This window comes from Equus quagga, chromosome 4 (genome assembly GCF_021613505.1).
Source record: "Equus quagga isolate Etosha38 chromosome 4, UCLA_HA_Equagga_1.0, whole genome shotgun sequence".
NCBI classification, from domain to species: domain Eukaryota; kingdom Metazoa; phylum Chordata; class Mammalia; order Perissodactyla; family Equidae; genus Equus; species Equus quagga.
In genome coordinates, this window is record NC_060270.1 from 9,571,371 (window position 1) to 9,598,808 (window position 27,438).

Below are 27,438 nucleotides of genomic sequence, written 5' to 3' on the forward strand. Positions count from 1 at the left end.
TTTGCAACTTCAAAATCACTCCTCGGGGCGCTTTCACAGTCGTTTGCGTTCGTGTGCAGAGCTGGGGAAAATTTGGGCAGCCCGTCACTCATGTTCCCAGTTGGGATCACAAGGTGATGCTCTGCCTTCCTGCTTCAGCTCTCATACTGTGAAATGTCCTTTTCATGGTCTATTTAGCACCCATTTTCCTGCTTTTTTTTTGGTGATTGCACTCTTTAAAATGCCCCCACGTGTCATGCTGAAGTGCTGTCTAGTGTTCTTAAGTGCAAGAAGGCTGCAATATGTCTTATGGAGAAAATGCATGGAACAGACGAGCTTTGCTCAGGCATGAGTTGGAGCACCGTTGACTGAGCTCAATTTCAATGTTAATGAATAAACAGTATATATTAAATAAGTTATCTTTAAACAAAAATACACATGAAATGAGGTTAAGTATTGGTTGGTTGATGAAAATGCTGTGACCAGTGGCTCACAGGAACATAACCTTGGATTTCCCCTATGAGCAATGGTTCAGAATTTGCTAATTCAGTGTTCACAGTGACTCTGTAGAACATAACAATGATGAATAATGAGAATAAGCTGTGTATCCTGGAGGAGTGGGGGATATTAGAGACATTTAGTTACTGTTTTTTTGGGAATATGCCTTATGTCCTAAATGGGCTCTAAGTACTCAGCTGAGCATTAGGATATGAGAGAACTGAAAGCTTCTAAGATATGTTTTCTTGACTTAGGTCTGTCGATGAGCTTCAGTGAGTCGCCAGATAGGCTGAACTGAAAGACTATGTTGTGTGTACGTGCATGTGCCTGTCGGGGTACAGTTCAGAATTTCCAGTAGATTTTCAAAAGCGTCCATGACTAGGAATAAATTAAGAATTACTGCCCTGTGATGTGAGCGTGAGGCCAGGACTGCAGTACTGCACACAGAGCTTCAGCTGAGTCGGAGCTGAGATCTGGTCTGGCAGTAACTGGGAAGGATACGACTCTGGGTGTGGTGGGAGACGGAGCTTGAATGGTTTATTGGGCTCTCAAGGAAGGAAGACCATGAAATCTTTTATGTTTGACGGTGTGTAAGGACTGCTCACCCATGAAAGAAAAGCCTTGGGAAGACAGGCTCCAAAACCCTATCATGAACTTGGGGGCTTTGATTCTTCAGGCATATTTTCAGTTTACAAAAATTGGAGGGTCAGAAAGTTCTTGGCATAAGAAATTGCATGTACAAATTTTTACTTTATAGTTGGAAATCTGTGTGTTTTAATTTATACTTAAATCTGAACTCAAAAAAAAGTACCTTGGTTTAGGAATTGATAGCCTATAGAAGTGTTTTGGGGCAGTGACTGTCTGTGCCAAGCTTCTGGCCTTGGGTCTACCTTCTCCCATCTTTGGCCTTCTGCTCAAGGGTACTCTTCATGATGGGTGTATCCCCAGGGGTGTGGCATACCAGAGGGCCTATGTTTACAGATGTGGTAAGGATGTTAACAGAAATTCAGATCACAAATGGATGAAATGCTTGTAGGAGCCCATAGAGAAAGTCAAGTCACCTGGCTTTCTACATCTTAGAAAGACTTGACGCTGCAGCTGAAGGAAAGGCCTTTCTATTCACCCATTGGCAATTCTCTAGCTGTCCTCTTCATTTGTTCCTATCTCATCTCTCTATCATTGAATGAATAACTATTGTATAATTCATAATCTTTACCTAGCAACTTCTTTGGACAAATAAAATGCATTAATCCTTTCGGACTAGCAGTTTCTATTTAGCAGACTGCTGCCTTAGAACCTCAAAAAAACTAACTTGCGTTTGTAGAAATCTTTCTACACTTAAAGCAAGTTCCTATTTGAGACTAAATTTGTTCTGTGTAGGCCAAGTAGTTACATCCTAGAATGATTAGTGTTATGATTAGAGCACTGGCTCTAGGATTTACTCAACCATTTACTACACCAAAAAAAAAAAAAAAACCAGAAAAATAATTCCCACCTCATACAGTTGTTGAGAGAAGTAAATGACACAATGTAACAAGAAGACCACTTAGCCTCATGCCTGCAGATACTTAGATCATGATAGATGTAACTAGCAACGTCCTATTATTGTACTACTTACTCAAAGCTTTTTGACTTTTAATTACACATTTGTGGAAACTGAGATTCAGCAATGTTAAAGCACCTACTAAGAATCACAAAACTAATTGGAGATAAATTTAGGACAAGAGCCCAAGACCCTGACTTACAGGATGGTGGTCTTTTGTGTGAATCATTATCAAATATACACATTTGTCTCAATTTGAGCATTTGTTCCCTGAATTTTGAAAGTCCTGGTATGCTTTAATAAAATGGAGACCTTGACAAAGCCTCAGGGGAGCCAGCATCCTGTTAATTGAAGCTGGAGTTGTTTTGAAATCAATTGGTCTTGTTTTTATTGCCAAATATATCTGTAGATTATTAACTCTGTGAAAAAGACCATTGTTAGGGAAAAGTTTAAAAGCTCATTCCTCCCGTAGGCTAGAAAGGAGGACTGTGGAACACATATCAGGCAATTACATCATTTATTCTTAATTTATTGACTTGCTGTGTAGGCATAACTCTCATGCTTATAAATCAGAAAAATTCTCATAAGTTAGGAGAGTCCATGATGTTTAATACATAACTGGGCTTATTAATTCTTAGGCAACCATAATGACTGCTGAGCATTGGTGCAACTGGGTGGCACAAGGCTTGTTTAATATAAAGTTAAACATTGAAATGACATCTCATTTTCAAATACACTTCACCATTGTTAATGAATTCAGATGTTCTTCCAATGACTTTAGCATCATCCTCATTTTTACATATGCACAAACAGAGTAAATAACTAGCCCGAGGTTGTACTGTATATTGGTGGATAATTAGGAGCAAAAGCCAGAGTTCTTAGTTCTCATTTTAGAGTTCAGGCAATTTCCCCCATTGCTTCAATCATGTTGGTAGAAAAGGAAATAAATCTCATTAAAGCAAATTATTGTTGGCTTCTTGCCTTTCACAAAGTGTAGGATTATAGCCTTAAAACTAAACCTACTCATTAAGAGATGGTTTGCCAGAGGCACTAAAGTTAAAGGAAACACTGTTAGATAGGAGAGTTGTAGACAGGACCATCCTTGTTCATTGCCCAATGTGTGGCTCCCACATTAATTGCCAGTAACTTTCCCCAGTCATGGAGACTGCAAAAGACAAGAGGGCTCCCCATCTCCCCACTTATCTCTAGAGGCCCTTTTGAGAACCACTAATTTAGATGCCTTGGGGGGCAAGCAAAGAAGCGGCAGTGGCTGAATTTTGGTAAGTATCCTTCTCTAAAAGCTCTTGCCATTAAGCTCCCCTCTTCCTACTAGCCTCTGTATATTTTCAGTGTTTTATCTGACCAGCTCCTTCACACACAAAATTTTAGAAGCTTCAAAGGTAAATAATATTAAAGTCAAAAGAAAGCGTTCTTATGCTTTCCTGAGACCTGGACCTAACATCCATTTATAATGAAGGGCAGCAGAATATGCCACCCCAAACCATGCCACTTTGGCATAGGGTTATTTTGAGCTCAAGGCAATTGAGAAGAAGCAGATACAAAAAAAAGCTCTCTGCCCTCCCGCTAATTGCCTAAAAGCATGGCATACATTTGTAAATGTGCCCCTCCTCCCCTCTCTAAGAGGAAAAACAGAAGTTACTCGAGAGACACAACTCTAGACCCTTATCAGCCCAGAAAGGGCACCGTAGAAATATACACAAGAAACCTTGTTAAAACTAGCCCTTATCTACCATTTATTTTCCCAAAAATTTGCCTTCCCACAATTTGCCAGTCACTAAAATCTCAAAGCTCTTTTCCTTTGTCTTGTCGCTTCTCTACAAATTTATTGTTCTTTTGTCAAGATGCTGTCTAAACCCAAGTTCTAACCACCCCTTTGAGTTACTCATCTCTGAGTGTTCCCATGTGTATGCCTGAAGTGCATGTCAATAAACTTCTGTTTATTTTTCTCTTTTTAATCTGTCTTTTGTTAGTCTTATTTACAGGGCCCCGGCCAACGAACCGAAGATGGATAGAAGGAAAACACCTCTTCCTCCCTACAACACTAAAGCACTAAATGCTGGCAAACTGGACAAAATGACTTCAGTGGTTAAGCTGTTTTCCATCCTCATTTACTTTAATCTATAGCTGTCTCCTGAGTTCCTTTAGTTTTTTCATAGTGCAAACACCTTAGATTTAAGATCACAGTCACTAACAATGAGTACAAATAATTCTCAATTTTATGGAGTTGGACCTTATACAAAACACAAGACAAGAAACAGAAGAGCAAAGGCAGTAAGGACAAGGGAGAGGCTTTAAAGAAATACAAATAATGCAGGAGAGTATCAATACTCGAAGCTAACAACCCATGAGAACTCTGAGAGGACATCTAATGCTGTTTGTGCCACCTACACACTGGCAAAGCATGGAGCTGCTCCTGAATACGAGACTTCATCGAGTCCTTGCAAATGTGAAGAACTGCTTTAAAACTTAATGTCAAGTCAGAATCTCATACGTTTTTGGGGGTTTTTTGTTTTTTTTTCCTGAAGAAGATTCACCCTGAGCTAACATCTGTGCCAATCTTCCTCTATTTTTGTAGGTGGGTTGCTGCCACAGCACGGCTGCTGGCAAGTGGTATAGGTCTGCACTTGGGAACCAAACCCAGGCAGCCAAGGCAGAGCGCTCTGAACTTAACCTTGAGGCCACGGGACCAGCCCCAGAATCTCATACTTTTTTTAGTGCACCTCTTCTCTTCGTGTCCCTAATCCCCTCTCTTGAGATGAAATGAAAAATAGATCTTCCTTTGGAAATAAATATTTTTAACATTCTCTTAGGAAGAAGCAATTCATCTTAGCAGAAGAGTTCCAATTAAGGAGTAAGACTATCTGAGTTTTAATTCAGTTTTTTTGGGCCTCAGATTCTTTATGTGTAAAATGAGAATATTATTTTCATGAAGATATAATAAGATGATGCATAAAAAGCTTTAAAACAGATCTGATACATAGCAAAAAATCAGCAAACCTGATTATATGTATATTCATATATACTTATATGTACCTAACATGTGTTAACTATGTATAGCTGGTATATATAATTAAATTAATCTGGTGATAATGATGACACAACTGCCCTATGGCAAGATCTTTTTTCAACAAGTTGTCATTCATTTGTATTAAACTTTTTTTTTTTAAAGATTTTATTTTTTCCTTTTTCTCCCCAAAGCCCCCCAGTACATAGTTGTATATTCTTCATTGTGGGTCCTTCTAGTTGTGGCATGTGGGATGCTGCCTCAGCGTGGTTTGATGAGCAGTGCCATGTCCGTGCCCAGGATTTGAACCAACAAAACCCTGGGCTGCCTGCAGCAGAGCGTGCGAACTTAACCACTCGGCCGCGGGGCCAGCCCCTGTATTAAACTTTTTAAAAAAATATTAATGTTTAGAGAAATAGCTACAACAGTGAATAGCAGAGTCAATATTTGAAATTAGTTCACTAGATTTAAAAGATGGGTTAAAATCACTGTGATATGTTTTGACAAGAAGAAATGGAAAGGTCTGTATGTCAATTTGAATAATTAATGGGGCAGTCATAAAGATCTAAGAGTTTTAATTCCCCAAAACTCAATATTGAGGTGTAGTGGTTAGGAATTAAACATAATCTTCAAATGAATTCATCAGAATTTAGTTTACAGGTAGTTGCCCATTTGGGAAGTCATTCTCTGTGCTTGTCATATCATACTATGAAATTGTATTCTCTTCTGGGCTCTACATTTTAGTGGTAACATTGAAAGATGAAATAAAATACTTTACAAAATAAAGCGACCTTTATCATATGAGAAACAGCTAAATGAATTGCCATGATTTAGCCTAAAGAAAAGCTAATTTAGGAAGATCATGCTTTGCTGACTTCAAATATTTGGAGAGATACAGTGGGAAAAGATAAGTTTGTTGATTATTCACTATTTTCTAATAGCTTCTAGTTGCAAAAAGACATATCAGAAACTATTTTTTAAGTGCTCAGAAGTTATATAATATTTTAAGGTCAAGAAAAGGAGGCTCAGAGAGGCTAAATGACTTAGAAACAGAGGTCCACAAACGTTTTCTGTAAAGGGTCAGATATCCCATATTTTAGACTTTTGAACCACACGGTCTCAGTTGCAATCCTCAACTCTCATTCTTGTATGAAAGTAGCAAGAGACAATACACAAATAAATAGGTATGGCTATGTTCCAATAAAATTTTATTTGTAAAAACAGTTCTGGGGTGTAATTTGTGAACCCTTGACTTAGGGATCTAATTACATGTATGTAAAATGGTAGAGCTAGGGCCTGCCCTGTGGCCAAATGTTTAAAGTTCTGCTCACTCCACTTTGGCAGACTGGTGATCATGGGTTCAGATCCCAGGCACGGACCTACTTCACTCATCATGCTTTGGAGGCACCACATATACAAGGTAGAGGAAGATTGGCACAGATGTTAGCTCAGGGCAAATCTTCCTCACACACACACAAAAGGTGGGGCTAGAGCTGTAAGATTCAGAATCTTCAGTTCTACAAAAATAATGTCATTTAATGAGTTAAAAGTATAAGCCTCTAATTCAAGATATTTTCAATAGAATCTGACCATTTCTTAGGGTTAATTATGTATTTAATTATGTATTTATTCACTTATTCCAGAAACATTGAGTGTCTATGAGAATCCTGACAGATTTCTGGTTGTATCTCATTGGCTGGAACTGTGTCACATGGCCATATCTAGCTGCAAGTAACCCTGGCAAAGCAAATATTTATCACATCAAATCCAAGTTCTCTTAGCAAGGAAGGATTAGGAATAATATTGAGTAGGAAAGTAACAATATGTGATATATTGAAAAGTAATGTGATAGAAGTCTATACGAAATCAAAAGGTGGGAAAAATTATCAATATTGTACTGGACTTCAGGGAAGATCATCAGAGAAGGTGGAATTTTTTTTTAAAAAGGACTCAAGCATTCATAAAACTATTAAAAATATGACAGTAAAAGACTTTTTAAAACCTTATATTTCATTATTTGGAGGATCAGCAAAATGACAAAACATCTGGAACAGCCCATATGCTCTATTTAATCTTTTCTTAAACTCTTTCCTGAAAGCTATGCAATGAGACTGCTCTACCGACAATATTTAAACATGCCAGAGGTCACATTTAGCCAGGAATAAGCAGAAATATAGCAATATTTCATGTTTAATTTTTCAATTTGGAAAAAAAATGCTTTTCTGGAAAAGATAATAGAGTAAATACACATTTAACTGTGCTTCCTCTAGAAACCATAATAAAGTGACAGGGAAAGGGATTTTACTTTAAATTACATATACCGACCAAGAGTAAAAGAAGAGGGAAGCAGAGCACCAGCGGTCAGCTGCTAGGTACCCGTGTGGCTTGCTGGCTGAGCCCTTGCTGACCACTCAGCCCTCCTTTCTGATTGGTTTGCTCCTCTAATATACCAATTATTAAATATTTGTATATGATTCCTGTGGTAGCAACAAAATTTTGGAAGTGGAAAGCTGAAAGAAGAGTTCTAACTGATTGAGTAGCTCTGGAAAAGCCCAGTTCTAAGCTGGCAGTGAGGAAGGGAAGGAAGCAACATGATTTATGTCACAGAACCTCGAACAGTTTCAGGAACTGGCATCACCTGCTACCTCTAGGGTGGGGGTGCCTGTGGGATAAAGACGAGAGGGTCTGTAGACGGTGCTCAAGAAACGGTGAGACCCACAGATCCCCAACACACTCTGTACAGCTGAACAATTGCCTCTCCCCAAGTGTCGTGGACTGAACTGTGTTCCCCCATATTCATACACTGAAGTCCTAACTCCCAACATGACTACATTGGGAAACAGGAGCTATAAGGAAGTAATTAAGGTAAAATGAGGTCATAAGGGTGGGACCCTAATCCAATAGGACTGGTGTCCTTATAAAAAAAGGAAGAGACACCAGGAGTGTGTGCACAAGGGAAAGGCCATATAAGGACAGAGCGAGAAGCTGGCTATCAGCAAGTCAGAGAGAGAGGCTGCAGGAGAAACCAGCCTTATAGGCATCTGGATCCTGGACTTCCCACCTCCAGAACTGTAAGAAAATACATTTCTGTTGTTTAAGCCACCTGGTGTGTGGTATTTTACTGTGGCAGTGTGAGCAGACTAATACACTAACTGAGACAGAACTAACTGGGAAGTGTGAAATGGAGGGTCTTTGGATTGGAGATGAGCAGAGATGGTTGAGGCTGGTTGTGGGTTAGGAGGAATCGACGTTTACGTAATAAATGTTGAGAACCCCTTAGCCCTCTTCCCCGACTCGATTTCCAGAATGCTAGCAGCAGACATATATCTGGATGTTCTTTTCTGAGAAATTTCACCAGGCAAAGAGAAAGATCTAGAACACTAAAATTCAGAGTCTCCCAATAAATCAGTCCAGCCAGATCTTTCTACTATGAAATCTGCAATAGAAAAACTATCCCTGTTTGTTTCCAAAAAAGATTTTAACCTACCGCTTATAATATGATCAGATAGAGAATAAAATGAACAAGCAATGTGGAGGAAGCAGATATTATACAGATTGAAGGAAACATTTTGTGCTTTTTATTTTTTTGTGAGGAAGATTGGCCCTGAGCTAACATCTGTTGCCAATCTTCCTCTTTTTTTTCTCCTCAAAGCCGCAGTACATAGTTGTATATCCTAGCTGTAGGTCATTCTAGTTCTTCTATGTGGGATGCTGCCACAGCACGGCTTGGTAGGCATTGTGTAGGTCCATGTTCAGGATCCGAACCGGTGAACACCGTGCTGCTGAAGCAGAGCGTGCAAATTGAACCGCTTGGCCATGGGGTGGCCCCTGAAGGAAACTTTTAAATAAGTATTATTCTAAACTCAGAGTTAAGAAAAAATATTGCATCCATGAAAAAATAATGAAATGTTATATAAAAATAACAGAGAATAATTGTTCTTAAAAATTAAAAACAGCAGAAATAGAAACTTCAGAAAAAGTTTTGAGAGATTAAATGAAATTCTCATAGAAAGTAGAGCAAAACATAACACATTATTTTAAAAACACTGACAGAAAATTTCAAAAAGGAAATATAAGAAAATTAGAGGACTAGTACAGGAGATTCAGTATCTGACTAATAGGAAATCCGGAAAGAAAGAACGAAAAAACTAGGGAATAGAAAATCATGAATAATTCAAGAAAATTTCCCAGAAATGAAGGGTATGAGTTCCTCAATTATGCCCAGCACAAAAGCTGAAAAGCAACCGACACCAGGGCATTTAATTGTACAATTTTGGGACTTTACGGCTAGGGAGAAGCTTGTAAAAGCTTCCATAATTGGGAATTAGCATGGGTTTCTATCTCTCAAAGTTACATTAAAGATAGAGGATAATGGCAAAATGCCTTCACAATTTGGCAGAAAATTATTTTCAATCAATAACACCATGAAACTATGGGGCAGGGATGAGGGTAGACTCAAGATATTTTCAGATATGTAACCTCTCAAACAGTTCATCTCCCCAGCTGTCTTTCTCACAAAACCCCTGGAAAAATTACTTCACTCTAATGAGAGAGTAAACCAAGAGAGATGGAAAGCATGAGATACGGGAATGGGGGCTCCAGCTCAGGAAGGAGAGAAAGAGGCATCTTTAGGTTGAACATGAAGGTAGATCTCAGCACCGTGGCGTTTCCAAGGCATAGGGCACATCCAACCCAGTCGGAGTCCGTCAGAAGCCTCTGAAGACTTGTCTCCAAGAAGAACTTGATACAATCCTAACGACTTTGGAACAACTCAGGGAGAGCTAAGACATAAAAAACCAAGTCAATAAAAAATCAGCACCTTTAGTACCAACAAGGTGTACAGAAAGTTGTTCAAGAAAGGGAAAACAATCCTAGTATAAAATACAGCCCAGTCAACACTTACAAAAATATAATAATGTGAACCCTGGATATTGATCTAACCAAAATTATGTTATAACTCTCAAGTATGGGGAAATTTGTGCAGTAGTGAGGGTTAGAGAGTGGAAAAAAATTCTACTCTCTAAATTGATGTTTAATTTTTTTAAAAAAGCACAAGCATAACAACGTTATTTGACAATCTGGAAGTAAATAAACAGAAACGAGTGAACTCCAGGGTGTGGGAAACGTAAGAGTCAGGAGGACAGGGCACTGACTCCCGCTTCGTAATTCTTACGGAAATGTTTGACTCATTAAACCATGTGTATATATATTTTTGTCAAACGTAAAAACTTAATTACAAACTTAGGAACAGCTAATGCCGGTTGTGTTTTATTACAGTATTTCACTTGAGTTCACTTGAGTTACATTCTGTCATATTATTGCAAACACTAAAAGTAAATTAATCTCGATATTTGCCACATACATTTGAGGAATGTCTTCTTTTACTTCTAATTAGATGATTTACTCTTCATAAAATATATGGTCAAAATTGTTTACAGTCTAGCTGGCATAGACTTGCACTGCATTTTATAGAACTTTTACCTCTCTAAACTCTCATCATAGCACAGGCCAGCAAAGATAAATCTGAGGCATCCGTGACTTTGTGAGTGACCTCAGGATGTGCTGATGCTGGATGCTACAGAGAAAGGGGCCACCCTTCATGTGCAGGACAGACAAACGAGCAGCAAGTGACTATGGGATTATATTTTCCCACCTCGGCAAAAAATTTGACTTTAAACAATATTTACCAAACTTGAGGAGACTCACCGGCATTTTACTCACTTCTAATAAGTATATAAACTCTTTACCTTCAGTTTTCCTAAAGGACTTCGACTGCTCCTTGTTTAGTTGAAGAGCTGCTTCACGTTTTCCTCTCTTGATTTTAAATCTCATTGGAAAACATTTTCTTTTCTTCTCACCTCATTATCAGGTTTTTTTTCCTCACTTGCTTTATTATTTCTAAACACTTCACTGAGCTGTTTGACACTTAGTTTGTAGGAGAAATAATTTGCTGTTTCAGTAAATTCCTTACTGGAATTTAGAGTACAGAAAAAATGACAGAACTGTTAAAAGATAATGTTGTAAAGTTATTGGCGTCGATAAGTTGAAGCAAAAGCCTTGCCTGCTCTCCTCATTGTTTCCCCTTCCTCCCCCTCTCTAGCACATATTTCCTGGTCTTACCCGGGCTTCGCAACTCATTAAATTCTACTAATCATCATTTTTTTTTTTTCTGATTAAGGAGATGACTTACTGCTTCTATTTTCCACGAAAGGAGAAAATAATAAAGCAAACACTGTAGAAGGTCAATGAATTAAGAGAACAACAGGAAACAACAGCCTTTTAAAAGAGGTCAAGCTTATTATCTTTATGTCAATATACTTAAAGAATTTCCAAGCCATTCTGGCCCTGGCAGCACTTTATGCACACGTACAAAGAGCCATTCACAAAGCCTTGTCCTTAAGCATCACCACACAGACCTCTGGGTAAATGCCCATTTTTCTCTTGGCCACTCTATGTAGATTTACTACATTTGATGGTGGCCAGAAGTTCTACTTATGTTACATTTGAATTCCAACATAGGAAAAGAAAGCAACTAGGTCTTGCCAGGACATATGTCATGCTGATAACAAGATTTTCACTATCAGTTTGCCCAAAACATAACACTCAACATGTTGCTCTTTAGACAAGCAAGAATGCATTTTCAGTAAACCGTTGAGTAAACTCAGTGGTTCACACACGTTTAACAAGAAGGACGTAATAGGTATTTGCTACTTTTTGGCATTTCTAATAGCGTCCTCATCTCCTACTGGCTTTTCCCCAGTGTACAGTCTAGTGGCAGAGAAGTCAGCCTGCAGGTCCTCCACTGGAGAAGCAGAAGTGCCAGTTCCTTGCTCTCACCACCTTAGTCAGCCAAGGGGAAAGCAAGTGTCTGAAGCTCAGCCAACTGAACTCTATTGAGACACACTCTGAACCTTCAGCAAGTTTTGGGAAGAGAGAAGAGCTGGTTGAAATTTCCTCTTTATTGCTGCGGTGGCCTGATCAGACCGTTCCCGTGACCAGCCCTGCAGTTCGTTTCTTGGTCCTCTGAAGCTTTCTCAGCTCTTCCAGTCCGTCTAGTTGTGCAGCCTGCCCATCTCCACTCTGCATCCTTATTATCTTTCCAGTAAATCTTATTTGCTTAGGTCAGCCAGCATCAGTTTCTGTTATTTACAGTCAAAACTCCTAAGTGATACCAAGAACACTTTGCAAGAAGGCTAAGGAAAAAGTTGCCATGTACTATTTCCTGTTGTCGAAACTACTCTCTGTGTGCCCTGCAAAAAAAAAAAAAAAAAAAAAAAGTTATGCTGATATTAATCTTTAGAAGGAGAAGGTAGCAATGCAATCTTTTTGATGGACAGAAAGAATAGGATTGGAAGTAGATGACTTTTTTCTTAGGCTGGGCCCAAGTTTGCTCTACCTTTTTAATGATACCACATCTCATTCATTTATTGAGATTCTCATTAGTGGTGATTTGTGTTCTACCCAGGGTAGAAAATGAACGTATCTACTCCCACCGAAGTCTCACCATTCTTGGAACTGAGCTATCGTGCAGACTACAGTGATACCTAGTCCAGCAGAGCTCAGTCATCACATATTAGCACCCGTGAGAGGCAAGCTGTGGCTTTCTTGTTCCTGAGTGTGCTCTAGCTGTAAGGGTGCAGACAGGCTATTTTTCCTTTTGGCCCTCAAGGTCCATATTTTCAAATGAGTTCTAGCGTTTTATGATTCTATAATTCTATAATTTCAAAAAGAAGGTTATTTCAATAAATACGAACATCTGTAATTGCACATTATAGATGACAGTGGCATCCTTTTATCACTCTGCACTCAGATTTTTTGTCAATTTTATGTTAGTTTCATATTAGCTCTGTGAGGGGAAAAAAGCCTATTTCACATGCCTTAAGTGATTAATAAGTAATCACACAATTTTAGGTGAAAGGAAATTACAATCCTGAATTTAATAATAATGATCATAATAACAGCACCAAGCTACAATTTTTGAATTAATGGTACAGCTACAAGAAGTTGTATAATATGAATAAATATTTAAGAGAAGCTGTAATATGCGATTTCTATAAAAATCAATTAACCTGCCTGCACAAGCCAATGAATCTGTTCTAATTGTTAAAAATTAACACATTTCAGAGTACACATTCTCTTAAATTTGATTTGTATGGCTGTGGAAGTTATTTTTGTACATGCCTGAAAGAGCCAAGTGGTTCTGCAATTCTTAAGGAAAATAGCAATGCCTGGGTCCTTCCTCCGGTTTTCATTTTCTTAGAAACAACCTTCTTTCAACTGCTCGAGCTTTGTAGCTGTTACTTTGGATACTTTTCCTCCACTGGTGTAAGTAGAATAACAATACTGCTATTTCTCGATCTTTCCTTTTTAGATAGCGTCTACTGACTTTACACAATGGAAAATGAGGATTTCTCTCTCTTTCATTCAAAAGACCCCAGAGATAAACAGACATACTTCCCATCACCTCTGTCTCCTCACTAAAATTATTTCATAATTTTGACTGAAATTCTTTAGGATACATTATTACGTTTGTGTAAGCACTATTCACACAGAAGCTATGTATAAACCATGACTACTTTTCCTTCTTTAAGCAACTTTTTTGTTTTCTCTGTAGCAAATAATAGTCTTACTTTGTTGTTGGCTTTATTTTCTATGTACTAATCACTGAAAAACGCCCAAACTCTCCCCGTTACATCAGATTTTCTATTATTTTTATTTTCTTAGAGATAGTCTTCCTGGAATCTTCTGAGCTGCTCTATTCTTGCTCTTGCTGTCCAGAGATTTCTACATTCCTGGTACATTCCATCATCTTCATCTTGGAAATATTCTTTGCCTCTTTCTTAAAGGAAAGAAAATCCCATTTTTTGGATTCCATGTCATCCTTTTTCTTGATTATTCCCTCATTTTAGTACAGCATTCCTTCAGAAGTTTCACAAGAAAGGATGCATGGGAGGTAAATTATTTGAAGCCCTTGAATGTCTGAAAATGTCTATTTTTACCCATGATTTGTTGGTTTGTCTAGGAAGAGATAACTCCAGTCAAAATCTTTTTACTTCCAAGTTCCAGCTGTGCTTTCACTGTCTTTCAGCTTCCAGCCCTGCTCTTGAGAAGTCCAAAGCCACCCTGTTTTCTGATCCTTTCTATGTGGCCTATTTTACTTTTCTGGAACTTTAGAATCTTCTGCTGAACCTGCACTTCTGAATTTCGACTCTGAAGTGCTCCGGAGTGGATCTATCACATCCACTTAGTGGACACTTCACTGTCATTTTCAGTCTTGGAATTTGCGTCTTTTAGTTCAGAGGAATTTTCTTGATTGCGTATTTAATGGTTCCCTGAGCTCCGTTTCCTCTGTTCTGTCTTCACAGAGCTCCTATCATTCAAATATTGTTCCTTTTGGACTGATTCCTCCGTTTTCATACCTCCCCATCCACTGTCAATTCTCATCTTTTGGTCGCTTTGCTCCACTTTTCTGGAGGATTTCTTTGATTTTATCTTCCAACAGTTGCACTGAAATTTTCCTTTTTGATCTCACGTTTTTAATTTTTAAGTAATTTCATATTCTCTGAGCAAACACATTATGTGCATTTCCATTCTTGTTTCATGAATGCAATGTCTCCTTTTATTTTTCTGGGATGATAAATACACACATATTTGAAGTTTTCCTCTTCTTCCGTAATGTTTCCTTCCAGTGCATCTCCCTTGTTTGTGTATCTTTATGTTTTGGTTTTATCATTCATGTTACGGGCTTGAATGCAGTGTCTACTGATCCTGTGTTGTCTGTTCATGTAGTAAGTGGGACACAAACAATTGTTTAGAAGCTACAGGTTTGTTGAATTTAGACTTCACTGTAGCGATTTGGTTCTAATCTTTTGTTGTTGTTATCTTTTCTTTAGCTCTGGTCAGATTACCTAGAGGAGCAGAGTTTTGCCTAAAGCTACAAGTCTGGCAGCCAGCCTTCTGGACACTGAATGGGGACAGATACAAGGTCAGTGTCAATGCAGCATGTATACTCTTGGGATCCCCTGCTGGGGAGCAGGACCCCTCCCACTACTTTGCCTCATAAGACAGGAGGGACTTTCCGCTTCACTCTCTCTGGAGAATAAGGCTCCATCTTCTGCTGAGGGATCTGGACTTCTAACCGCTTCCCACACAGACTCATATCAAATCCCCATTTGTTTCAGCCCTACCTCTACCCTCACCTTCCGATACTCATGCTGCTGTCATTTGTTAACTGTTCAGGGAATCTGACGGACAATGACATTGCTTCTTGGCTTTCATAGCTACTTGATGAGGTTTCAGCATATTTGGACCTTCTAAGTAACTTACTATTTATTCCTGTACATTCCACATTCCGAAAAGCGATTCCTAATCTGCTTTTGTTTTGTGCTTTATAACTTTTTGAGCTTATGTTTTAAAATCCTTTTACTGTTATTTTCTATTTTGTGAAGGAACAGAACTAAGTGAATATGGACAATCCATCTTGTTTAACTGGAAGTTTGAGCATTATACTTTTATTTCAATATAACTATACAATTATGCAGATAGATTAATATTTGTGAAACTTCTTAAATCACCACTGTTGAACTCTGAGTTTCCATAGAACAAAGTGCAAAACTGTTGGCTCCTTCAAAAGGAAATGGGGAAAAAATAAATAAATAAAAGGAAATGAGCTTTGGAATCATGCACTTCTGGATTTTAATCTCTCCAGGTTATTGGTCGTTTTCTAAAATGATAGAAAATGAGTTAGTTGTGTAGCCATTTGTAATTCCTTTCACCAGCTTTTTCCTGCCTTTGAAATGGAGTCAATCCTCAAACCCCTTTGTTTTACTGAACTACAAAATAGATAAAAATTGTCAGAATTAATTTAAAATTGTTATTTATAATTTTTACAACTATTCAGCAGCATAGGTATCACCTTTATTTTACATATGAGGGAAGTGAATCTCTGAAGCAATTTTTCTCAAGTTTTTCAAATATTGTAACCTGAATAAAATTAATTTGTTGTAACATTTCTGTGTTACACAAACACATATATCTATCATTGGTATATAAGATATTCTGTAAAAAAGAATTGATAAACAGGCCCATCAGTAGCTTTCTATGTATTGGCAAAATTTTTTTAAAAAGTGAGAATTTATGTGGATCTTTAAGGAAAAGACAGAAGTTTAAAAGAAATATTTAAGAAGTTTGCGTGATGTAACATGCTTCCCAGTCTTCCAACAAAATTTACATTATCCGTAAATTCTTAAAGGTTAGATTTAATATTTTTAATAAAATAACGAGATCACATTCCACATTAGAACATACCAATTATTTCATGCACTATTTTGAAAAATTTGTCAATTTACTCCCAATCTCAGATTCCTCACATGTAAAATGAGGATGATACCTACTCTGTTGAACAGTTTAAAAGATTAGAAATAAAAACAAAATAATATTAGAGAAATACTAGGAGCATAGTACATTCCTTGAAACTTCTACCTGTTTTAATAAGTGCAAATTCAAAACCACATATAAATTTGAGAGAAGTTAGATTCACCATATGTGTTCCCTCCTGTTTTGCCAAGACTCTGATGCTGGCAAGATGGGTTGAATCTTAAGAAGCAGCCCTCCATACTAACTTCGGCCTGCTTTCTTGTCACCCTCTTGCCTGGAGGAAGCAAAAGGAGGACTCATTTTCAGAGTGCTTCGGTAAGAAGTGGACTAATGTCTAAGTTTGTTTTAACAAATGTGTGTGTCTGTAGCATCTCAAATAGTGATTATCAGAGAGACTCTCCACAAATATTTACTGAGTGAATGGATGAGCTAAAAATATTGCTAAATTAAACCACTGTTTTTTCTCGTTATGCTTTCAATTTACATTATCATTCTTTCCTAACTTATCTTCAGATTCGTAGTTTATATGAAGGCCAGGGTAGGCAAATATTGTCTGTAAAGGGTCAGATAATAAATATTTTAGACTTTGTAGGCCATATGGTCTTTGCTGAAGCTACTAAACTCTGCCATTGTAAACAAAAGCAGCCCTGGATAGGACATAAGCAAATGTGCACGGCTGGTTCCAATAAAACTTTAATCATAAACTCTAAAATGTGAAGCTTATATAATTTTCATGTGTCACAAAATATTATTCTTCTTTTGATTTTTTCAATCATTTAAAAATTCAAAAATGATTTTTAGCTCACGACCTCTTCAAACGCAGGAGGTGGGCCAGATTTGGTAAACAGACTGTAGTTTGCCACCCCTTTGTTAAGATATGGTTCTTTCTTAAAAGCATAACTAGAAAATCAGATGAGCAACTTCTTCTAGTTGTCAGCATAGCTATATAGCAATTATAAGATGTTTTTATTAGAAATTACAGTAGGATTTCTTTTCACACTATTTCCTTTCTTCCCTTTTTTTTTTTTTGGTGAGGAAAATCGGCCCAGAGATAACATCTGTTGACAATCTTCCTCTTTTTGCTTGAGGAAGACTGTCTCTAAGTAAATATCTAAGCCAATATCTGTGCCAATCTTCCTCTATTTTGTGTGTGGGATGTCAACACAGCATGGCTTGATGAGCAGTGTGTAGGCCTGCATCCAGGATCCAAACCTGTGAACCCCAGGCTGCTGTAGTGGCACACATGAATTTAACCACTCTGCCACTGGGCCAGCCCCCACACTATTTTCAATAAGATTGGCAGGGTCAATCTGAAATCTAGTTTGCTCAGGTATCATGGTTTCCATATTATGACAATCATGTTTATTTTGCTCATCTTTCAAAGTTCTCACTGGTTTCAGAAGAAAACAAACAAAGAAGCAATTATCATTTCAATTCTTTCACTTTACTCAAAACCTTAACCATCTCTGACTCCTCCCTCTCCTTGAATCTTCCCCCCCCCAAAGCCAATCAATTCGCAAATTTTGTTAGTTTTTCTTTTCTTGAAGTCCCAAATGTCTTCTTTTCTATCCCCCATTCACAGCCTAGTTCAGGACCTCATCAATGGTTATATTTTGTGGAATAAACATTTTATATACTCTATTTCTCTTCTGTCAATCACCTGTCGCCGTAATCCTCTGAACTGTGAAGATAATACAAATAGGGACTCTCATTAGAAAAACTGCCACATGGTCTTTTTCCTTACAAGGACAGGCATAGGGCATTTGTCAAAATTACAAGACAACCAGCTTAGAAATAAATGCAAAGAAAATAGTTTTCAATGTCATAGGTCATGACAGAAAACAAATTGCATGGCTAGGTTGCATTTAACCCAAACCACTTACTCATAAAATTTGCAACTGAGCAATTGAAAAAGAGAGCAAGATCAAATGGCAGGCAAAAAATGACTAGCTTCAGGGATCAGAAGGAATCCTTCCATCTTGTCTCTCTCGGTTTAGACTTTACACGAATTTCGCTATGTAAAAGTCTTCTGGTTGAATTCTGAATGTAAGACATTGATGTGCAGTCACCAGGATATCACTTGTGAAGTTTCTGCTACTGAGATTTCTTGAACTTCACAAAAATTAGTAAATATTTGGGGCGCCCCATGGCCCAGTGGTTAAAGTTCAGGGTGCTCTGCTTTGGCAGCCCAGGTTCATGGGTGGGAATTCTGGGCACAGATCTACAGCACTCATCAAGCCATACTGTGGCGGTGACACACATAGAAAGTATAGGAAGATTGGCACAGATGTTAGTAAATATTATTAGATATGAATTCATGGGCAATCAACACGTTTTTCAGGTCCTATTCCGGATCACCACACACTTACTTTTCAATTTTTTGTTTAGAACCATAAGTGTAAACCTCCTTATGAAGCACCTATTAGCTCTAAGGAATAGAAGACACAGGAGGGCTTAAGATAACTCCGATACAATGAACTCTTAGAATCATCCAGATGTCCCGTATACCCCAGACACATCCTCACAAAGCAAGTTAAATATTCAAGGCAATTGACTAAAGTTTGAAATCTCCTTGCCCCTAAACGATAGTTGGTTTGGTCTTTCCTTGACAAGGTTCTAAACTCAAGCATTCTTCACGGCCAACCTTGATTCTCATCTCCGGACCTTCTAGGCTTTGTATTGCTAGATGATCTTTTCTCGCTGAAGACTTGACTTTACACCGTGGATTGTTGTTTGGCTTTCTCTTTTGCCTCTGGAGAAAAACCTGCCCCAGAGCCAGCCCAGATAACTCAATCTTCCTCACCTCTTTTGGGCCACTTCAAGCCCGGACCTGTAGTTCTTAATCACTCCCCAAAACCCCAAGGAAAGAGACATTCTACCATAGAATAAAAAGTTTGTAGGAACCACATGTTGGATTTTAATTGCTATCAATTTGCTCATTAATTGCCAAGTGAGAAGCTGAGAGGAAAAGCTGGAAACCCACCTGATGCTATTAATTTTTTTGATGGTATGAATAAAGTCTCATAAAGCTTATTTTTCAAATTCTCAGATAACTCAGAGGTGATCTAACATGAAAAATGACAGTATCAATATTCAAAATAAATGGTTGTCTTTGAATATATAGGTATGGAGGTTATTCTTATTTCCTTGCGTGGATTTTTAATATTTTCTAGATGTATTTTTTTAATAAGAAAAGATTTTTTAAAAGATGCAGAAAGGATCAGAACAGATTTGAATATTGGGCTAAGCACAAAAAAACAATATCTGAAAGAAAGACATAGAAAGTACTGCATTTGCGTTTTATTTAAAAAAAACTGTTACTATTATGAACTCAATAAAAACAACTGTTACAAAAATACAAAGTAATGGCAACATAGCTTGTCAGCTGTAAGGGACAGACTTATCAGCTGTTAGTATGTGGGGAAAAAGTGAGATCTTTTAGATGCACAAGCTGACTTGGTAACAATAGAAAATTAATACTCATGGGCTGAATTAATAGAAATATAGTGTCTAAATAAAAGAAACAATAAGACTGTTAATGAAAGAAGACACCCAAATATGTCAATGCTAAGACATATTTGAATACAAATATCAGTATAGTCTGAACTTCATTCATGATAAGAGAAATTCAAATTAAGTTTACATCAATATAATATTTCACCTTTCAGATGGCCAAGATCAAAGAGTATGATATCATAATTTATCATGAGGGAATGGGAGAAACACTCATATATTTTTAATAAGTTTAAATTTGTAATGCTTCTGGAGAGAACAATTTGATATCTACCAAATTTATAAATACAGCTACCCATTGTGGTGTGTGCTGGTATTCTAAAATTGCTTCTTTTCCCTGTGGAGAGAGAATTATAAGTCCACACCCACTGATGTCATGCTTGACCATGTGACTTTCACAGTGAACTATGAGTAGAAGCATTATTTCCAAGCAGAAGCTTTAAGAGCCATCACATGTTTCACCATGTTCTCTTTTCCTTCTACCGAAAACCCAGTATGTCCTGGAAAGACATTGCTCCTTCAGCCTGGGTCCTAAGTCCTAGAAGGTAGAAAAGAGTCAAAGCATCCTGCAATGGGGATGTAACATGAGTGAGAGATAAAGCTTTATTGTTGTAAGTTACTAAGAATTTGGCATCTTTTGTTATTAGGGCATAATTCAGTCTGAGCTGACTGATGTAGCATTTTACTCAGTGGTTCTACTTCTTGGAATTTATCCTGTAGTTGTAATCATGAACATAGAAAATGATCGATACATAAATAGATAGATAGGTGTCTGTTGCTGTTATTATGTGTAATAAGAAATGGTTATAAACAACCTAAATGTTCATCAATAAAGAACTGGCCAAATAAAGTATAATGCAATCATATGAAAATACTATGAAGCTGCAAAAAACAAAAAAACAATAAAGAAGCTTTTATGTATTAATATGCACTGATCTCACATATGTATTTCCAATCATGTCAATAAGGAGACAAAAAGAAAATTATTATGTGTTTATACAAAGACTATCTCTGAAAAGTGACAGCAACTTGACTCTCTGTTTAGGAAAACTGGATGACAGATGCATAAGTTTGGGAAGGTGGTCTTTTATTGCATACCCTTTTGTACATTTTAAATTTTGAATTTTTGTGAATGTATATTATCTATTCAAAAGAAAAATAAAATGTAAATAATAAAAAGGTAATAGCATTTGAATATATCATATCTTGATTTTGAAGTTCTGTTCTTCCCCCAAATTCTATACTATAATCAATCCTGCCTTCGTTTAACATATTACCTTTCCATTCCAGCTCCTAAATAACTCTAACAATTTGGGATGTCCAAGCTCAATTCCATGACATTCCTCAGGTTTGTCTTACCAATGTAGCCCTCTTGGATTTTTTTCCCTTCTCTGAATTGTATTAAACACAGCTGGTGCCCTGACTAGAACTACTGGGTTGGTGCACCCATATTCCAGCTACTCTGAATGTTGGCCGGCAATGACTGACATCTTCAGCCTTCTCTGGAAGGTTCTATTTGGCTGAAAGGAGCCATCTTACCCTGGGATGCCTGGGAGGTTATGGCACCCTTCCCTGAAGAAATTTACAGCCACAGCTGACTGATACAAGGATACAAAACTGCTCAGCTCTTGTGCACCAAAATGAAACATCTTTGTGGATGTCATTCATGCTCCAGAGCTCCCCATGGAGTCAGGAACTAAATCATATATTTATTTAGCTTCTTCCCCTGCCCTACCCTGCTTTCTTTGCTTCCTCACCAGTTTCTCTTGATAACTTTTGTTTGGAGGGTCATAAGACACTATATTTAATGATATAACAGGAAATACACTGTGTGTGTGTGTATGTGTGTGTGTGTGTGTGTGTGTGTGTGTGTGTGTACAGGGGAGAATGAGCATCACTGAGGTCAGTGGTGGCTCTCCTTCATAGGTTGAAACTTCCAGGAACGCACGCTATTACAGATCTGAGTTTCTTAGCAGCAATGAGAATGGTAGAATCCTGGTGCAGCAGAGACCAGGAAATAGCATTTAACTATCAAAAGTCAAACAAGCATAATTACTGTAATGGGCAGCTTGGTCATCACGACAGCCAGGAGGACCTGACTTGCGAAGATCTCTTAAAAACGGCTGATACAACATACTGTTATAGGAGCAAGGCAGATGCACAGCCAAAAGGGTGTTGCTTAATATATAATCAAAAGATGTTAAGATCAGATGAGCAGTCACAATCCCTTACTCATTTTCCAGATCTGATTCAGGGCTTAGACTCAAAAATCCATTGACTGAAAGAGGTACCAGTTTCCCATGAGGAAGGGCCTTACAACGTCATGGCCCAAATATATAGTAGTGAGTTCCCCAGTCCTTCCAAAATCTATGCCATTTACTTGAGTAATCATATACTAAAAATAAGGTAATGCCCAGCTCTTTTGAAGACCTATTGAAATGATCTATATCATACTGAATGAGTTGTAGTAGTTTGTCTTTTTTGTGAAATTTACTTCATCTAGGTTGCCAAATTTATATAGAGAGAGTTTTTGTAGTATTCCCTTATTTTTTTTTTTTTTTTGATGTCTAAGGGGCCCGTATTAACATCCCCTGTTTCATTCCTGATATTGGCAATTTCTGTCTTCTCTCTTTTTCTTTATTAGTCTTGCTAGAAGTTTGTTATTTTCTTTTTCGATCGTTTCAAAGAACCGACTCATTGCTTATTGATTTTTTCCACTGTTTTTAATTTCATTTATTTCTGCTTTTATTTTTATTATTTCCTCGTTCTGCTTGTTTTGAGTTTATTTTGCTCTTCTTTTTTAGGATCTTGAGTTAGGATCTTAGATTATTGGTTTGAAGTTTTTCCTCTTTCTGATGTATATATTGCATACTATGAATTTCCCTCTTAGCACTCTTTTAGTTGTCCTATAAATTTTGCATATTATGTTTTCATTTTTATTCAGTTCAATATATTATTTTGATTTTCCTTAAGATTTCTTCGTTGATGCATGGGTTATTTTGAAGTTCAGTATTTAGTATTCAGGTGTTTGAAAATTTTCCTCTTATCTTTCTGTTATTGAGTGCCAGCTTGATTCTGTATGATTTCAAATTTTTTACATTTTTTGAGGTTCCTTTTATGGGCCAGGATAAGGGTTATCTTGGTATATGTTCCATGAGCACTTGAAAATAATATGCATTGTAATGTTTTTGGATGGAGTGCTCCATAAATGTCAATTAGATTCTGCTGTTTCATGGTATTGTTGAGTACTATATCATTGTTGATTTTCTCTTGAGTTGCTGCATCAATTGTTGAGATAGAGGTGTTAAAGTCTCTAATTATAATTGTGGATTTGTTATTCCTTCTTTCATTTCTAACAGTCTTGCTTCGTATATTTGTAGCTGTTTTGTTTGGTGCAGCCATATTTAGGATTGCTTTGTGTTCTTTTATCATTAGATAGCATCCTGCTCTGCCTCTCATAATTTTCTTTACTCTGAAGTCTACTTTATTTGATAATAATATGGTTTTCTTTTTGATTAATTTATCATCCATTTACTTTCGACCCGCCTATGTTCTTATATTTGAAATGGGTTTCTTGTAGAAAGTATAAAATTGGGTCATTTTTGAAATTCACTTTGCCAGTCTTTACCTCTTAATTTATATTCTATGTGGTTACTGACATAGGGCTTCAGTCTATTATACATGTCGTACTTTCTGTTTGTTCTCTATTGTTTGTTTCTCTGTTTCCTTTTATCTAACTTCCTGTGGGTTAGCTGGATATACTTCAGAATTCCACTTTGCCTTGTCAATAATGTTTCTCAGAGTAACTGTATAGATTTTTCAGTGTATGTGTTAGATATTACATTTTATATATAACTTACCCTAGCGTACTGGTGTTGTCACTTTTGCCATTGCTAGTGAAGTATAGAAACCTTCCCTTCTTCCATTTGTTTTTGCTCTCCCTCACTTATGCTATGCTTCTCTTAAATATTTCCTCTATGTACATTTAGAACCATATTAGACAGTGTTATAATTTTGCTTCAATCATCAATTATAATTTAGAAACCTCAAGGGGAGAAGGACAGGCTCTTGTAATTACTCATATTTTTGCTTACTGTGTTCTTTCTTTTTTTTTTTAATGTTTGAAAGTTCCTTCTTCTATTGTTTCCATTCTGTTTAGAAAACTTCCTTTAGCCGTTCTTTTAATGTAAGTCTGTTGGTGACAAATTCCCTCAATTTTCCTTCATCTGAGAGATCGCCCTTTTTTTTCCAGACGGATATTTTCACTTGATATAGGATTATGAGACAATATTTCTTTTCTTTTAGCACATGAATAATATTGCAACACTGCCCTCTGGGCTCCATGGTATCTGAAGAGAAATCTGAGGTCATTGGAATTGATCTTCTCTTTTAGGTGTGGTGTTGTCTCTGGCTGCTTACACAATTTTTACTTTGTCCTTAGTTTTGAGAAGGTTAATTATGATAATCTTGGTATGGAAATCTTTGAGATTATCCTCTTTGGTGTTTACTGAGCTTTTTGAATCTGTGGGTTTCTGTCTCTTGTCAAATTTGATAAATTTTGAGTCATTATTTCTTTGAGTACTTTTTCAGCCCCACCTCTTTTCTCCTCTCTCTTTATGACTTTAATAAGACTCTGTCTTATAATTTATGTTATAAAACTTTGGATGTTAGTAATTTTATGTTATAAGACTCTGGATCTTATTTTTGTTTTTTTGTTTTTTTTTTTGAGGAAGATTAGCCCTGAGCTAACATCTGCTGCCAATCCTCCTCTTTTTGCTGAGGAAGACTGGCCCTGAGCCAACATCTGTGCCCATCTTCCTCTACTTTATATGTGGGATGCCTGCCACAGCATGGCTTGCCAAGAGGTGCCATGTCTACACCTGGGATCTGAACGGGTGAACCCTGGGCCGCCTAAGCAGAATGTGTGAACTTAACTGCTGTGCCACCGGGCTGGCTCCTGGATCTTATTTTGAACCTTCTATTTTAGCTGGATTTCTCTAACACTGATCCAGTGTTGACCTCTTTACTGCTAGGTAGAAGTAGAAGTCCAAGTTCTCCACGCGGTCTCCGTTGCCACCTGAGACAAGGGAACTTGCATTGTTGCTAGATAGGTGTGGGTGTTTCAGTGCCCTCACACTTTTCATTGATAATGCAGTGTGAGTGACCACGTGAGTGCTGGATGATAGTGAAAGTCCTGACTCTTCGGTGGGCTTCCTCTGACTCCACCTCAGTGAGGAATGGGAAGGGCACCTCATTGCTATTTGCTTGGGGGAAACGTGGGCTCACTATCTGGTCTTCACTGACCCTCACATGGGGACTGGCCTCACTGCCACTGGTGAGGGACGTGAAAGTTCCAGGTCCCTACTTGACCTTCTCTGACATGACCTGGCGAGGGTGTGGGGATACCTCATTCTATTATGTGCCTCAGGAAAAGCTGGAGTCTAGGTTCCTCACTCAGGCTTTGCTGACGTAGGTAGGAGTGGGGCCATGGTTTTTTCTGTGTTGTCTGGCTAGAATAAAGCAGTTACTGTGGAAGAGGTTTCCATTTTGCTAGTCTGCCATAATCCTGGTCTTTTGGCTAGAGAGAGTAGACCTTTGTTGGGCCTTTTTTGTCAGTACCCATTGGAATTTCTGGGTTATCAGCTTCTTTAACTCCAAGTCTGGAATATATAGGTAAAAGCAGAAGACCCAAGGAACTCACCACTGTGTCATTCCTTGAGTCCTGAGGTCAGCTGGTCCCCTTTTTTTCTCTGCTTTTCAGTGTCTTCTTATATTTGTTTTTACATATGATGCCCAGAGTTTTTAGTTGCACTTACTTGGAGGAATAGGGAAAAGTACATCTACTCCATTTTCCTGGAAGTGGAAGACTTAAGACTTAAAAGAAATCCTCATTGTTTTGGGACTTATTTTTCTCCTATTCAATTGAAACCAAATTTCATATTGTATTTCATTCTAGAAACAGAAATCTTCTCACCCCTTTCTATTCCCAGAGGTTTAAGAATAAATCCTCTGGCCTTCTTTCATTCCTCAAACTGATATTTTCCTATTTTGACTTTAATAAATGCTTTCATCAAATGGCAGCTGATCAAATGGTTTGTGTGACCTGATAGGGTGACACACAACCTCTTTTCAAACTGACAGAATATTCAAAGCCTTTACTATTTCCACCAGTAAAGCTGCTTTGTAAGTACCAGATTCTTTTAAAATTGTGTTGCTTGCAAGTGCATGTATTATTCATCTGACTGAGGTATCCCACACTGTCAAGGGGGAAAATTGCAAGAAATCTATCTCTGAGCTTCCCTTTGATGCTATGAGAAAATTCAGAATGAGTGGAGTGGAAGATGATTGTATTTTTCCTTTACCTTCTGGTTAAACTGACAATATCTGCCTCATACTTTATATTACCATATGACATGTCACCCAAGAGGATGACCCTAAGAGCTTGAGTCACCCAAAAAAAGGAAAACTAGTTGTGATCCAAGTGTCACTGAGGAGATACCAATACTGACAAACGGCCACACACATTTCTTTGGCTCTGCACATGATGCTTTCTGAATGGGATGCCAAACAACTTATTTCATAAAATAACAATAGCAGCAGAAGCTGAAAGGCATCTAGATATGTTCTTTCCAGTACACAACTGACAAGGCTGCCAGATGGAGATCTTCAGTGAGATAGAATCACACAAAGGTAAGACTGAAAAGAACTTCAGAGGTCACTGAGTCATTGCCCCCTTCCTCCTCCTGCCCTTCTCTAGGTGAGGAAACCACACAGCTTTAGCGACTTGCCCAAGCTAACTACGGAAGGGCAAAATGCAGACTTGAACCTAGACAACTGACTTTCCTCCGATATTCTTTTATACACCCCATATGGTCACCTATAATGACTTTTAAAATGCTGGTTTATTATTCTGGATTAGAGCAGAAAACTATCCATCTACCGTAGAAGAGCAGTCTATGAGACCTTTGGGAACCGATTCCCGTAAGAGTCAGCATTTTGATGACTAAGTCATTCAAAAACACCAGGGGCTGCAGGAAATGGGCTGTGATTCATGCAGTGGGTAGTGCTCTTCCTTGTGACCATCTACTCCCAAGTCAGCTTTATGGTCAGCTGAAAAGTGAGCCAAACCTGGGCCCCTCTGAGGTCCCCCCACATCACAGATACAGCACAAGCTGACTCGTCTCCCAAAGTAGGGCCTAGCTGCATAATAATTCCAGGACTGCTTTCTAATTCCATTCTAGAGAATGACCCCTAGTTGACCTATATTCTCCTGAAAGCTTAAATTGGATGTGGTTTCCAACATCTTTTGCTATCCTGAATTATGTAGCTCTTCTGCACAGCTGTTTAAAAAGTTAGTTATAAGACTACTAGTGGTTCCTAAACAGCTGCTTTATGTTTAAATATAACCTATATACATATGAAAATTTCAATATGAGTTTGTACAACCTAGATATGTTTTATGAAATATATTTGATAAAAAAGCCACTTTAGATTAGGGCTTCTG